Here is a 13,684-nt window from a genome sequence, read left to right as displayed (position 1 = left end):
CGAGTATGACAATTGAAAATTTAAATGGAAAAGAAGTCAGTGTGCGGCGCGTGACTCCAGCCACGGGGTCAACAACGGCTCCGCTGCTAGGAGTAATACTGTGGGAGTCGACTGGACGATGACTGGATTTTTAATAAAGCGGTCACCTTCAATCCAGAAGACAATGATCTGCATTTTCTGAGGAGGCACATCACTAGATGTCTTAGCCTTTTCTTGACACAGAAGAGCAGTAGAATTTTGTGCAATGGAAATTCACTGGGCATGTTGAAATTGAACATGCCTGACCTTTTTTTTTTGGTTTGCACTCCACCATACCCTGTTGGCATTCATCTAATTTGCATGGCCACTAGTGATGAACAAATCTGTCCAAATTCACAGTCTGACCAGGAAATCAAATTTGGATTCGTTTTATGCAAATTGAATGCTTATTATTATGCTCTAACATCTCTCCAGACCCCACATAAATATATGTAAAATAAGTGACATACACACCCAGCCTTCATCTGTCCCATCTTACAGCCCCACTGCGGTCCAGTTGTCTTCTAGGGTGTGGTCTTTAATGGATCATCTTTGGAGTCTACTGGCACCCGACAACTTTGCCGTCTTCAGCACTGCCTAGGTGACAATGTCATGAAGGCACAAGAGAGGCCAAAGATGACCCAGTGAGGACCACACGAGAGACTGAAGAGGACAGACGAGGCACAGGTGAGAATTATTTTTTTTTACTTCTTCCCAGTCCTTTTCATTTGAACAACATTGTTTTTTTCTGCCCATCATTTTGCTGGATTTGCACAAATTGAATAGCAAAATATTCAGATCCTGGCAAATCTGAATTTTTCTTCTGAAAGTCAAGGTGAATTTGGTGTGCCATAAAGTGATTTCCTCATCTCTAATGGCCGCCTTTAAGCCACATTCACACGTTCAGTATTGGGTCAGTATTTTACATCAGTATTTGTAAGCCAAAACCGGGAGAGGGTAATAAATACAGAAGTCGTGACGTGTTTTTATTGTACTTTTCCTGTGATTGCTCCACTCCTGATTTTGGCTTACAGATACTGATATAAAATACTGACTGAATACTGACCGTGGCCTAAGTCTAATGTGTTGACTAATATGGAAGTCGAATGAACTGAGGGCACATGAAAAAGGATGAGCTCCAGTCACTGGTGGACATCATTGAGCAATTTTTTTTACATAGGTCAGATTAGATGTCATGAATCTGTTGCCGTGTCCCAGGACCAGGGGCTCATTTCCTGTCACCAACGCTAGGGTGCCCTAGATTGCCCTGTTCCCCGGATTACTTCTGATGGTGAAGATGCAGGGGCCATATTCCTTGCCTTAGCTTCTGTATCCGCCCAGAGTCTGAAACAAAATACCAAACATACAAATATACTAACACATATAACAGAGGAATGAACCAGGAAGTGGAGAATAGGGTTAAACCAAAGTGAAATAAGAAAGGGAATTATGACACTTCAAAACCTAATAACAGTCACAGATGAATCCATCAAACACCTTCTCCAATAATAACTAACAACAACCTCCAACCATGCAGCAAAAGCTATCTCTGACAATGAGTGCTAGCCAGGACCCAGATTATATAGGATATTGGAGCGGCTAACAGTGGGCAACTGAAAACATTAATGCTCCAGGAGATCTAAACTGACTCTCTCTGTTGCGGTAAATCCGTGACAGTACCCCCCATCTACGAGTGACCTCCGACACCTCAGAACCGGGTTTATCATTGTGTGCAACATGAAAAAAACAGATCAACCTGGCCACATGGACATCAGATGCTTTTACCAATTTCCTCTTTTCAGGACCATATCCCTTCCAGTGTACCAGATACAGAAGCAACCGACGAACTAAGCAAGAATCAACGATCTTAGCTATCTGAAATTCCAAATCTCCATCCACAATAACTGGTGATGGCGGTAGTAGTGATGGTACAGTAGATGCAACTTATTTTTTGAGTAGAGATTGGTTAAACACATTATTGATCCTAAAAGTGGGCGGCAAAGCAAGGGGGAATGCTGCGGGATTGACGACGGTCGCAATCTGATAAACACCAATGAATCTGGAACCCAGTTTCCAATAGGGAACCTTCAACTTAATGTTCTTTGAGGATAACCACACCAAGTCACCAATATACAGGCTTGGACCGATCAGCCACACTCTTATATTTGGACCCCATCTTCCTCAAATTATCGAGAACCCCCTGCCACACAGATGAAATTAATCATGAAAATTGTTCTTCTTCAGGTATTCCAGAAGAATAATTCTGAGCTGAACTGAGGATGAGACTTGTATGCCCCCAAAAACCGAGGACTTACAAGTATTCTCATGACAACCATTATTTATAGCAAATTTAGCTTGAGGTAAGTAGGTCTCCCAATCCTCCTGATTCTCAGACACAAAACGTCTAAGTTAAGTCTTCAGATTCTGGTTAGCCCATTAGACTGCGCGTGAAATGCTGAAGAGAATGACAGATGGATCCCCAAACGAGTGCAAAATGCCCTCCGAAACTTGGAAATAGAAGCACATTTAGGGAAAATTGGGTGGTAAGATACATATTCCTTATTGAAAGGATACTCTCAAAATACACTATAGTACATAAAAGGACTATCAGAGAGCCATTATTGAGTCCCAATATCAGTAACCGTTAAATCAATATAACTAAAGACATAAGTCAAAAATCAATGTCTTTATTGAAAAATACATAGGTAACAATTAACAATCCAAGTAACACAATATTCAAGAACAGGCGGGCAGCTATATAACCATGCAAGCAATGGTTTGCACCATTACAGCGGACATATCAATTGTCGACTTATAATGAAATGAAGAAAATTGTAATTAAAGTGCGTAGTGCAATTCATCACAAATACCAATGATACTTTTACATAACATGTGTCCATATAAGCAAAGCACAAAGGACAATATGACAAAGGGTTAACACCTCCATGTGTACACTAGATAAATACAATGATCCACATAGTGTGCCCATTATAGAAAGGTCCACCGCTACAAAGTTTACATATAAATTGTCACAAAACCTGCCTTGTGCAGAGCTTACCCATAATGAATGCGTAACCAGAGTGCAGATGCCCCGACGCGCGTTTCGCTGTGGCTTCCTCGGGGGGCAGTGCACATTGTGTTGATAGCGCCATCTTTAAATCCATCACCCAAAATACTGACATCCAATGAGCGAGCGGACTCAATCCGCATCATATGAATGTGTCAGGTCAGGAGCTCCCAAGTACGGCGTCACATCCAGCGCCCAAGAGCGCAACATAATGAACAAGCTTTACAAGCATATCATGTGAGTGTGGGGAGGTACCTCAACTAAACGTCAAATCCTGCTTCAAAGGACTCAGTATGATGGACAGATTTCACGCCAGCATCCAATGAGTGTGTGCATGTGGGACATCTGGAGCGTGACGTGACTTCCGATGTCAGGAGGTGGTGGATGGGGGAATTAGTATTTCATCCATCACACACAAAATTCTGCCCCTTTATGACGTCATCAGTGACACACACTACAGGACAGTTGTCGACACACACTACCCGCAGTGGAAAGAAGTGCTTAGCATACATTTATAAAATGCTCATAATATCATTTTATTTTCAAACATGGAAAAAAGCGCATAAGATGAAAAATAGATTTACAAAGAAGTCATATATGAAAATGCATGTAATTTAAACAGTTCATTATCAGATGCCATTAAACTTTTATCATTTCAAAATTATAAAGTGCATAAATACATGCTTCATCCAGAAAGGATGTTAATCAAACATCCAAGAGATTGATCGAAACAAGGACCAAAGGTGTCAAAATGGCCATCTTATGGTTAAAATGCATAGTAGCTTGTTTCATCCATCACAGGTGTTAACCAAAGACTTAGGAGATTCATCATGCACAAAATCCATGGATGTCAGGATGGCCTTATTTTGTGTAAAGATTCAAAAGGCGCAGGTTAATGCTGAGATAACATCCGCTACTAGCAGATTAAAAAACACAAAAACACATAATTAAAATAAAATAACATAAAAGAACCCAAGAACAGATGAACTACATTGAGAAAGAGAAGAGGCAGAGCGCAAAAAGTCTCATAAAAATGATGAAAAACTTAATTTTTCATTAAGACCCAAAGGGGTCATGGTATTGAGTCTAATAATCCATTTGCATTCAAGCTGCGCCAGCCTGCGCTTCAGATCCCCCCCTCTAATACCACCATGTATTCGGTCAATGCCCCTTTTCCTAAGGAGATCCGGATTACAGGCATGGCGCATCTTGAAGTGGCGGGGAATTGTCTTTAAGGACGCAACATCTACCACAGTTTGGGCCACCTTAATGTCCCTAACATGTTCCCTAACACGGACCCGCAATTCCCTAGATGTTAGTCCTTCATAAATTAGCTTGCAGTGACATGTTGCATAATAAACAACAAAATTGCTGCTGCATGAAATAAATTCACTGATTTGAAATGTTTTGGTACCATCAGATGTGCTAAAATCCTTAGCCCGTACCAAATTACGGCAGACTAAGTAGAACCCACAAGGGAAACATCCCTGACTGGGTTTACCCGTGTTGAAGGGGAATGAAGGCCTAGCCACATAGTGGCTCTTAACTAACATGTCCCTTAGATTGCTGCTTCTTCTAGCGGTCATTAATGGTCTAGCTGAAAGTGATTCACCAAGGGCTGGTTCTGTTTTAAGTATCGGCCAATTCTTATTGAGGATGCCCCTAATCTCATTCCATCTGTTGTTGTATGTAGAGATAAAACAAATTTGATTAGGGTCACCTCTAGATCTATGTGAGCCAGACAAGAGCTGGCCACGGCTTGACATTTTTGCACGAAGGTATCCTTTTTTTCACACAGCGTTTTTTGTATCCACGTGTATAAAACCGATCCCTTAGGTCCAGTGCCTGCTTCTCAAAACATTCCTCTGTAGAACAGAGGCGTCTGATCCGCAGGAACTGTCCCGTCGGGATGGCTCTTACCGTGGATGGCGTGTGGGCGGATGAGGCATGCAGGAGGGCATTCACCGACGTCTCCTTGCGGAAGACGTCAGTTTGTACCCTCCCATCATTGCCCACAAGAACCTGGATATCTAAAAAATCCATCTTTTGTTTATGAAATTTAAACATCAATTTGATGTTATAAATATTGGTATTCAAGTAACTCATAAAATTACAAAGATCATCACTGGACCACTGCCAGATGATCAGAAGATCGTCAATGTATCAGTACCATGCTTGTACCGGGGTCGCCGAAAACCTCCCTCTCCCAAAAGCCAAGAAAGAGGTTAATGTACGATGGCGCACATGCCGCGCCCATCGCGGTACCCTGCTTTTGGAGGAAAAAGCGGTCCTTAAAGGTGAAAAAATTATGAGTTAAAATGAATCTCAACAATTCAAGAATTAAAGACTGAAGTGTAGTATCCATGCTACTCGTGCCAAGATAAAATTCGTTTGCCCTCAGGCCATCCTGTTGTGAGATACACGTATACAAGAACTCAACGTCAGCCATGACCAGCCACATGTCACGCTCCATGATCAGACCATCCAATCTCCGGAGGACGTCAGTAGTGTCTCTGACGTAGGAGGGAAGCATCTCCACCAAAGGATGTAAATAAAATTCAATAACTTTGCAAATAGGGTCACAAAGCCCTCCCACGCCAGAGACAATAGGACGCCCAGGAGGTACCAACGGATCCTTATGCACTTTAGGAAGTAAATATAGAGTTGGAACCACCGGAGATTGGGTAAATAAACCGCCAAACACTTTCTTGGTGATCACCCCCTGCGAGAGTGCCTTATCCAAAATCAGAAACAGTTCTCTTTGGAATGAGGAAACCGGATTAAAAGACAGCATCTCATATGCCTCCTTATTTTTTAGCTGGGAAAATGCCTCATGCTCATACATTTTAGCTGGCCATACCACCACGTTCCCTTGTCGGCAGGTTTGAAAACAACATCAGTTAGTGACCTCAGTTCAATCAGGGCCCTTCTCTCTGACCTCGTTAAGTTGTCATTTATTCTACCAGTAGGAATAGTTTTGAGGTCCTGCATGACCAATCTACAAAAAATCTCTACCTGAGGACACAAAGACAAGGGAGGGAACGTGGTAGACTTAGGGAGAATGGATGCTGGAAAGTTACCTGTTTGACTTTCAAAATTCTCCTTTGCCAACTTCTCCAGAATCCGTAAGGCCTCTTGCTCAGCCCTACTGTTAAGATCCATGTCAGGGTTGTTCTTAGAGTGAAGTTTTTTTAGAATCAACTTTCTGGAAAAGAGAAAGAGATCTTTCACTGTAGTGAAGAAATCAAAATTGTTGTTAGGAACAAATGTTAAACCCAATCTAAGAACCTCACATTGGTTTTCTGACAGAATATGAGAAGATAAGTTGATTACCTCTAAGGTATTTTTCCTTTTCTTCTCCAAGGATTGGGGAGGAGTCATTTTCCTCTTGTTGCCAGTTTTCCCCTTGGACATATTCGCAGATTTTGTGAATGCAAATCTCTCACTCCATTTAGTACCTCCACTAGCTCTCAATAACGAGTCATTATCCACAGATGAAGTGGAAGAGAAGGAGTTGTACACTTGTAAGGAGAGCTTTAAACTAGAACAACATGGGAAGGGAAGCAAAAGACCAGAAAAAGCCATACACCTGACAAATGCTATTGAGAACTCTGCTATTAGAAGTGGAAAGGAAGAACAAAGACAAAAGAATCTAATTAATAAAAATATTGGAGAAAGAGAAACCAATCACAAACTAAAATGTTTCTATACTAATGCACAAAGCATGGGCAACAAACAAGGAGAATTGGAACTACTAACACAGGAAAAGAAATATGATGTCATTGGAATCACTGAAACTTGGTGGGACAATACACATGATTGGAATACAAGACTAGAAGGATACAACTTATTTGCAAGAAACAGACTTGATAAACGAGGAGGGGGTGTCGCATTGTATGTTAGAAACGCGTATATCTGCACAGAGATTGAAGCTTCAGAGACTGGGAGTTCTGTGGAAACTGTTTGGGTAAGAATACAAGGACAGAACAATGGAAAGGACACCATTGTAGGCATTTACTACAGGCCGCCTGTGCAAGCTGAAGCTATGGATGAACTCTTTATGCATCAAATGGCCAAGTTCTCCAAAAAATATGACATAGTTGTCATGGGAGATTTCAACTATCCAGACATTTGTTGGGAACCTCTCTCAGGCAAAACTAACAGGTCAAGGAAATTCTTATCCTCTCTTGCTGACAACTTTATCTTCCAAAAGGTAAGGGAGAAAACAAGGGGAACTGCTACTTTGGATCTAATCCTTATAAACAGGGAGGAAATGGTTGAGGAGGTAAAAGTGGCTGGGACCCTAGGAGGTAGCGACCATGCTATTTTAGAATTTTGGATAACTAGAGGCGGAAGACCTGTGAAGACTCAGACTTCAAGGTTAGATTTCAGAAAGGCAGATTTTAAGGGATTCAGAAAGAGAATTGGAGGGATCCAATGGCTGGATATCCTTAAAGACAAAAATGTCCAGGAAGGATGGGAAATCTTGAAAAATGAAATTCTCAAAGCACAGTTGTTAACAATTCCGAAAAGAGGGAAGAATAGGAAGCAGTTAAGGAAACCAGGATGGATGAACACAGAACTTAAGCACATGCTAAAAAGGAAGAAAAAAATGTTTATAAAATGGAAAGAGGGAGGCATATCTAAAGAAGAATATAATGCTGTCTGCAGAACCTGGAGGGCACAAATCAGATTATCTAAAGCTGAAAATGAATTGAGGCTTGCAAGAGATGTCAAAAGCAATAATAAAGGATTTTGGGGATATGTCAAAAGTAAAAGAAAAGTCAAAGATGCCATAGGATTTTTACAGGATGAAAATGATGAAATGGTAAGACAGGATGTTGAGAAGGCTGAACTTTTAAATTCCTATTTTGCATCTGTTTTCTCTCAGAAAGGAAATGTAACATCAACTGTTATTCACTGTCCTATTAAGGGAATAGAAGAATCCAGGATATCTATAAACAGAAAGATAGTGAGGAAACACTTAGCTAGCCTAAATGAATTCAAGTCTCCAGGTCCAGATGAATTACACCCCAGAGTACTGAAGGAGATAGCAGAAGAAATTTTTGAACCCCTCTCTATAATCTTTGAAAATTCTTGGAGAACAGGAGAAGTGCCAGAAGACTGGAGAAGAGCAAATGTTGTTCCTATCTTCAAAAAGGGGAAGAAGGTGGACCCAGGTAACTATAGGCCGGTGAGTCTGACTTCTATACCAGGAAAGATCTTTGAACAAATTATTAAACAACATGTATGTCAATACCTGGATAAGAATGAAGTGATTAAACAGAGTCAGCATGGGTTTGTAACTAATAAGTCATGTCAGACTAACTTAATTTCCTTCTATGACGGTATCACTGATTGGGTGGATCAAGGAAATGCTGTAGATATAGTATATCTTGACTTCAGCAAAGCATTTGACAAAGTCTCTCATACAATCCTTATTGAAAAAATGATTAAGTATGGAATGGACAAGGCAACTGTTAGGTGGATTCATAACTGGCTTAGTGATCGGACCCAAAGAGTGGTCGTAAATGGCTGCACATCCAGTTGGAAGAATGTCTCAAGTGGGGTACCACAGGGCTCTGTCCTGGGCCCTGTATTGTTCAACATCTTTATCAACGATTTAGATGAAGGAATTGAGGGTAAACTGATTAAATTTGCTGATGACACAAAGCTAGGAGGGATAGCTAATACTAGAGAAGAGAGAGAGAGGATTCAAAAAGATTTAAATAAACTGGAGAAGTGGGCAGCAACTAACAGAATGGTTTTTAACAGGGAGAAATGCAAAGTACTACATCTGGGCAATAAAAATGGAAAAAGCATATATAGAATGGGAGGAATAGGGCTAAGTGACAGCACATGTGAAAAAGACTTGGGTATACTAATAGATCACAGACTGAATATGAGTCAACAGTGTGATGCAGCAGCAAAAAAGGCAAATGCAATTCTAGGATGTATTAACAGAAGCATACAGTCTAGATCACGTGAAGTCATTATTTCCCTCTACTTATCTTTGGTCAGACCTCATCTGGAATATTGTGTCCAGTTTTGGGCACCACATTTTAAAAAAGACATCAACAAACTGGAGCAAGTTCAGAAAAGAGCGACCAGAATGGTGACCGGTCTGCAAACCCTGTCTTATGAGGAAAGGTTGCAGGATTTGGGAATGTTTAGTTTGCAAAAGAGAAGACTGAGAGGAGACTTAATAGCTGTCTACAAATATCTAAAGGGCTGTCACATTGTAGAAGGATCAACTTTATTCTCATTTGCACAAGGAAAGACTAGAAGCAATGGGATGAAACTGAATGGGAGGAGACACAGATTAGATATTAGAAAAAACTTTTTGACAGTTAGAGTGATCAATGAGTGGAACAGGCTGCCACGAGAAGTGGTGAGTTCTCCTTCAATGGAAGTCTTCAAACAGAGGCTGGACAGACATCTGACTGGGATGATTTAGCGAATCCTGCTTTGAGCAGGGGGTTGGACCAGATGGCCCAGGAGGTCCCTTCCAACTCTACCATTCTATGATTCTATGATTCTATGATTCTATGAGTTGGATCTACTCATTGACATTTTTACCTTTTGATTTCTTACCGGGGTCCTACGCCACCTGTACACATGGTTGGCTTTATAATCATTTAGGTCTCTTTGATATTTTTTTGTTTTTGTCTGAACGATCTCTTTCTCCCATTTTTGAAAGTCAATATCCAATTGGTCATTCAATTTTAACATGGCCTCAGCTGTCAATTGTTTGTTCAAAACCTTCTGAATGTGTCCAATTTCATTCTCCATATCCTTAATGGTTACCTCATTAGACTTAATGAGCAGTTGCATAAATCCTTTTGAACATATATTATGTCATGATCCAGGATGGGATTTCGCTTTGACCCGTCCTGGTTAGACTATGGGTTAATTGTTCCGCCTCTCTCTGGCAGAAGGAGGCTATTTAGTGCTCACTGGACCTGGGTCCGGTGTCAGTTATACTCCTGCCCTCGGCTGAGTTAAGTGACCTCTTGTATACGTGTGCCTTGTGCCTGATATCTTGCTTGTTTGTTCGGTTGTGATCTGGTTCTGTCCCTGTTACGAGTTCTGCCTGACCCTCTTGTACTGCGCTACCTCTCGTGTATGACTCTCTGCTTGTGACCCGACTTCTCTCTGCTTGTCCCCTTGGTACCACGTCACCCTCTTGTGTATGACCTTTGGCTTTGTCTGACTACCCGTCTGTTTGTCCCTCCTGTACCTCGTTTGCCCGTACTGCTGTGACCTCTGTTTTGCCTGACTCTGAGTTGTTGTATTTACCTTCCAGCGCTGACTGGACCCTGACACTATTAGCCTGAAGCACGCATGGTCACCTCTGCTGCCCTGCTCCACAGGTTTCTTTTAGCACTGCTTCTGTTCTCAGGACACGCGCACTGGCTCTATGAGCAAGTGCAGTGCGGTGTCTCTGACATTATAACTGACCCATACCATTTTTTTTTCTCTGCTCCCATTCACCTGTGTGTGATGGATCCTATGCACACTCTTTCTGAGCAGGTTAAGCATCTGACGCAGATGTCTCAGAAACTCTTTGGAGAACAACGAGTCCTGGCTCAGTCTCAGCAGCTGATCGCTGACACTGTGCAGGGGGTTCTTTCATTGGGAGCTCGGGATGTTACATTAATTTCCCCTGAGTCTCCAGTGAAGTTACCAGATAGCTTTTCTGGAGATAAAAATGACTTCAGAGGTTTCAAGGAGGGCTGTAAGCTTTTTTTTTCCTTAAGACCACACTCTTCTGGGGATGAAAGTCAGAGAGTGGGGGTCATTATGTCTCTGTTAAGGGGAGCCCCCCAAGCTTGGGCTTTCTCCCTTCCTACCACGGCCCCTGAGCGTATGACTGTGGATGCATTTTTTGAGGCCCTGGGGTATATTTATGATGAACCTGATCAGGTGCGTATGGCTGAGGACAGGCTGATGAATGTTTGCCAGGGGAAACACTCAGCCGAGTGGTTTTGCTCAGAGTTCAGACGCTGGGCTGCTGAGGTCTGCTTGAACGACTCCACTCTCCGGGGGTTGTTCCGTAGAGGCCTGTCTGAGCATCTGAAAGACGCCTTGGCTCTCCACCCCCCACCTGATGCCCTGGAGGAAGCTATGACACAGGCCGTCCGAATGGATCGCAGGTTACGGGCAAGGGGAGTGATACAAACCGAGACATCATTATTCTCCCAAGGAAGGGGAGCCAGTTCTTCATTGAAAATCACGGAGATGGGAACCATCAACCTTAAGGAGGAAGAAAGGAGACAACGGCACGTGAGAAAATGCTGTGTTCACAGTGGCAAGTCTGGACATTGGAAAAAGGATTGCCCCTCCCGGCCACTAACCAACATGCGACTGAGCCCGGGTGATTATCGTGGAGGTCACCCAGGCTCTCAGGTACCCTTTTCTGCATTTTCTAAAATGTAATTTCAAGTGGAACTTTGTTGTGGGAGTGTCTCCACATCCACTTCTGCCTTCGTGGATTGCGGTTCATCATTGAACTTTATTGACTCTGACTTGGTGGCCAGGTGTAAGTTAGGGACTGTTAGGTTGGAGACTCCGATTCACCTTGTTGCTATTGACAAAACACCATTGGCTAAGAATGGCATTGTGTTTTGTACTGAATAGTTTCTCCTTAAAGTGAGTTCCTTACACCAGGAACATATTTCATGTTTTGTAATGAACAACCTGCCTGCGGGACTGGTGTTGGGGTTCCCCTGGTTACGTCTGCATAATCCTGTGATTAATTGGGAATCTCGGGATATTGTTAAATGGGGTCCCTATTGCTCTGAGAAATGTCTTGTTTCTGTGCCTGTGTCGTCCGTGGGTCTAGAAGGCAATCCGGAGTGCCTGATAGATTATACAGACGTTTTCTCCGAAAAGGAGGCTGAGGTTTTACCACCACACCGCCCATTTGATTGTGCCATTGACCTGGTTCCAGGTGCTAAATTGCCCAAAGCCCACCTGTATAACCTCTCGGGTCCGGAACGGGCTGCGATGAAGGAATATATTTCCGAGAGCCTCCGTAAAGGACATATTCGTCCCTCTGTTTCTCCTGTGGCGGCAGGGTTCTTTTTTGTAAAAAAAAAAAAGACGGTGGTTTGCGCCCATGCCTCGATTTTCGTGAGTTAAATAAAATAACTGTGAGGAATACTTATCCCCTTCCACTTATTCTTGATTTATACAATCAGTTGTCCGGAGCTAAGTGGTTTTCAAAATTAGATCTACGGGGAGCGTATAACCTTATCCGAGTCCGGGACGGAGATGAGTGGAAGACCGCATTTCTCACTACTGAAGGGTTGTTTGAAAATTTGGTCATGCCCTTCGGCCTGACCAACACTCCAGCGGTCTTCCAAAATTTCATAAATCATGTGTTCTCCGATTTGATTAGACGTTTTATGGTGGTGTATTTGGATGACATTTTAATCTACTCGCCTGATAAACAGGCTCACATTGGTCATGTTCGGGCAGTTCTCCAAAGGCTCAGGGAGAACTGTCTTTTTGCTAAACTTGAAAAATGTTTATTTTTTGTTCAGGAACTGTCGTTTCTGGGGTTCATCGTGTCTGCTGAAGGGTATCGCATGGATCCTAATAAGGTGCAGGCCATTCTCGAGTGGGTTCAACCGTGTGATTTGAAGGGTCTGCAGCGTTTCCTAGGGTTCGCTAATTATTATCGGAAATTTATAAGGGGGTTCTCACAGGTGGTTAAACCCCTCACAGACATGACTCAAAAGGGGGCCGATATCAAGAATTGGTCAACCGCAGCAGTAGCAGCATTTCAGTTTTTGAAAAAATGTTTCATGTCGGCCCCGGTTCTTATTCAACCGGACCCCTCTGAACCATTTATTGTTGAGGTAGACGCCTCAGAGGTGGGGGTGGGGGTGGTATTGTCCCAGGGACCCGCCACTTTGACCAATTTAAGACCTTGCGCCTTTTTCTCTAAGAAGTTCTCCCCTGCGGAGAGAAACTATGATGTGGGGAATCGGGAACTTCTGGCCGTAAAATTGGCTTTTGCAGAATGGAGGCATTTTTTGGAGGGGGCTGTTCATCCTATAACGGTAATCACGGACCACAAAAGCCTAGCTTACATTGAGTCAGCTAAAAGGTTGACTCCCAGACAGGCTAGATGGTCACTTTTTTTTTCCCGATTCAACTTCTCGATCACTTTTCGACCAGGATCCAAGAATATCAGAGCGGATGCGTTGTCACGCAGTCTAGATCCGGTGTCCCCCCCGGAACCTCCATCCTCCATTCTTCAGCCTGGGGTGGTGGTGGCAGAGGTTTCTAATGTGTTGGAACGGGAGATTCGAGAAGCCCAGGCTCTTGCACCTCCAGCTAAGCCGGTGGATAAACTTTTTGTGCCAGCTCAGTTTCGTCTCAAGGTCCTCCAGGAGTTCCATGACTCAGTTCTGGGTGGACATCCAGGGATCTCAGCGACCCGGAAGGCCATTGCTAGAATATTCTGGTGGTTTTCTTTAGCCTCTGATGTTGGGGAGTATGTGTCTACGTGTGAGGTTTGTGCGCGTGCGAAAACTCCCCATGACAGGCCGGCCGGGGAATTGGTACCACTGCCAATTCCTGAGAGAC

Source organism: Dendrobates tinctorius, unplaced genomic scaffold, assembly GCF_039654945.1.
Source record: "Dendrobates tinctorius isolate UK_male_01 unplaced genomic scaffold, ASM3965494v1 ptg000232l, whole genome shotgun sequence".
Classification (NCBI taxonomy): Eukaryota; Metazoa; Chordata; class Amphibia; order Anura; family Dendrobatidae; genus Dendrobates; species Dendrobates tinctorius.
Note: the sequence above shows the minus strand (reverse complement) of the source record.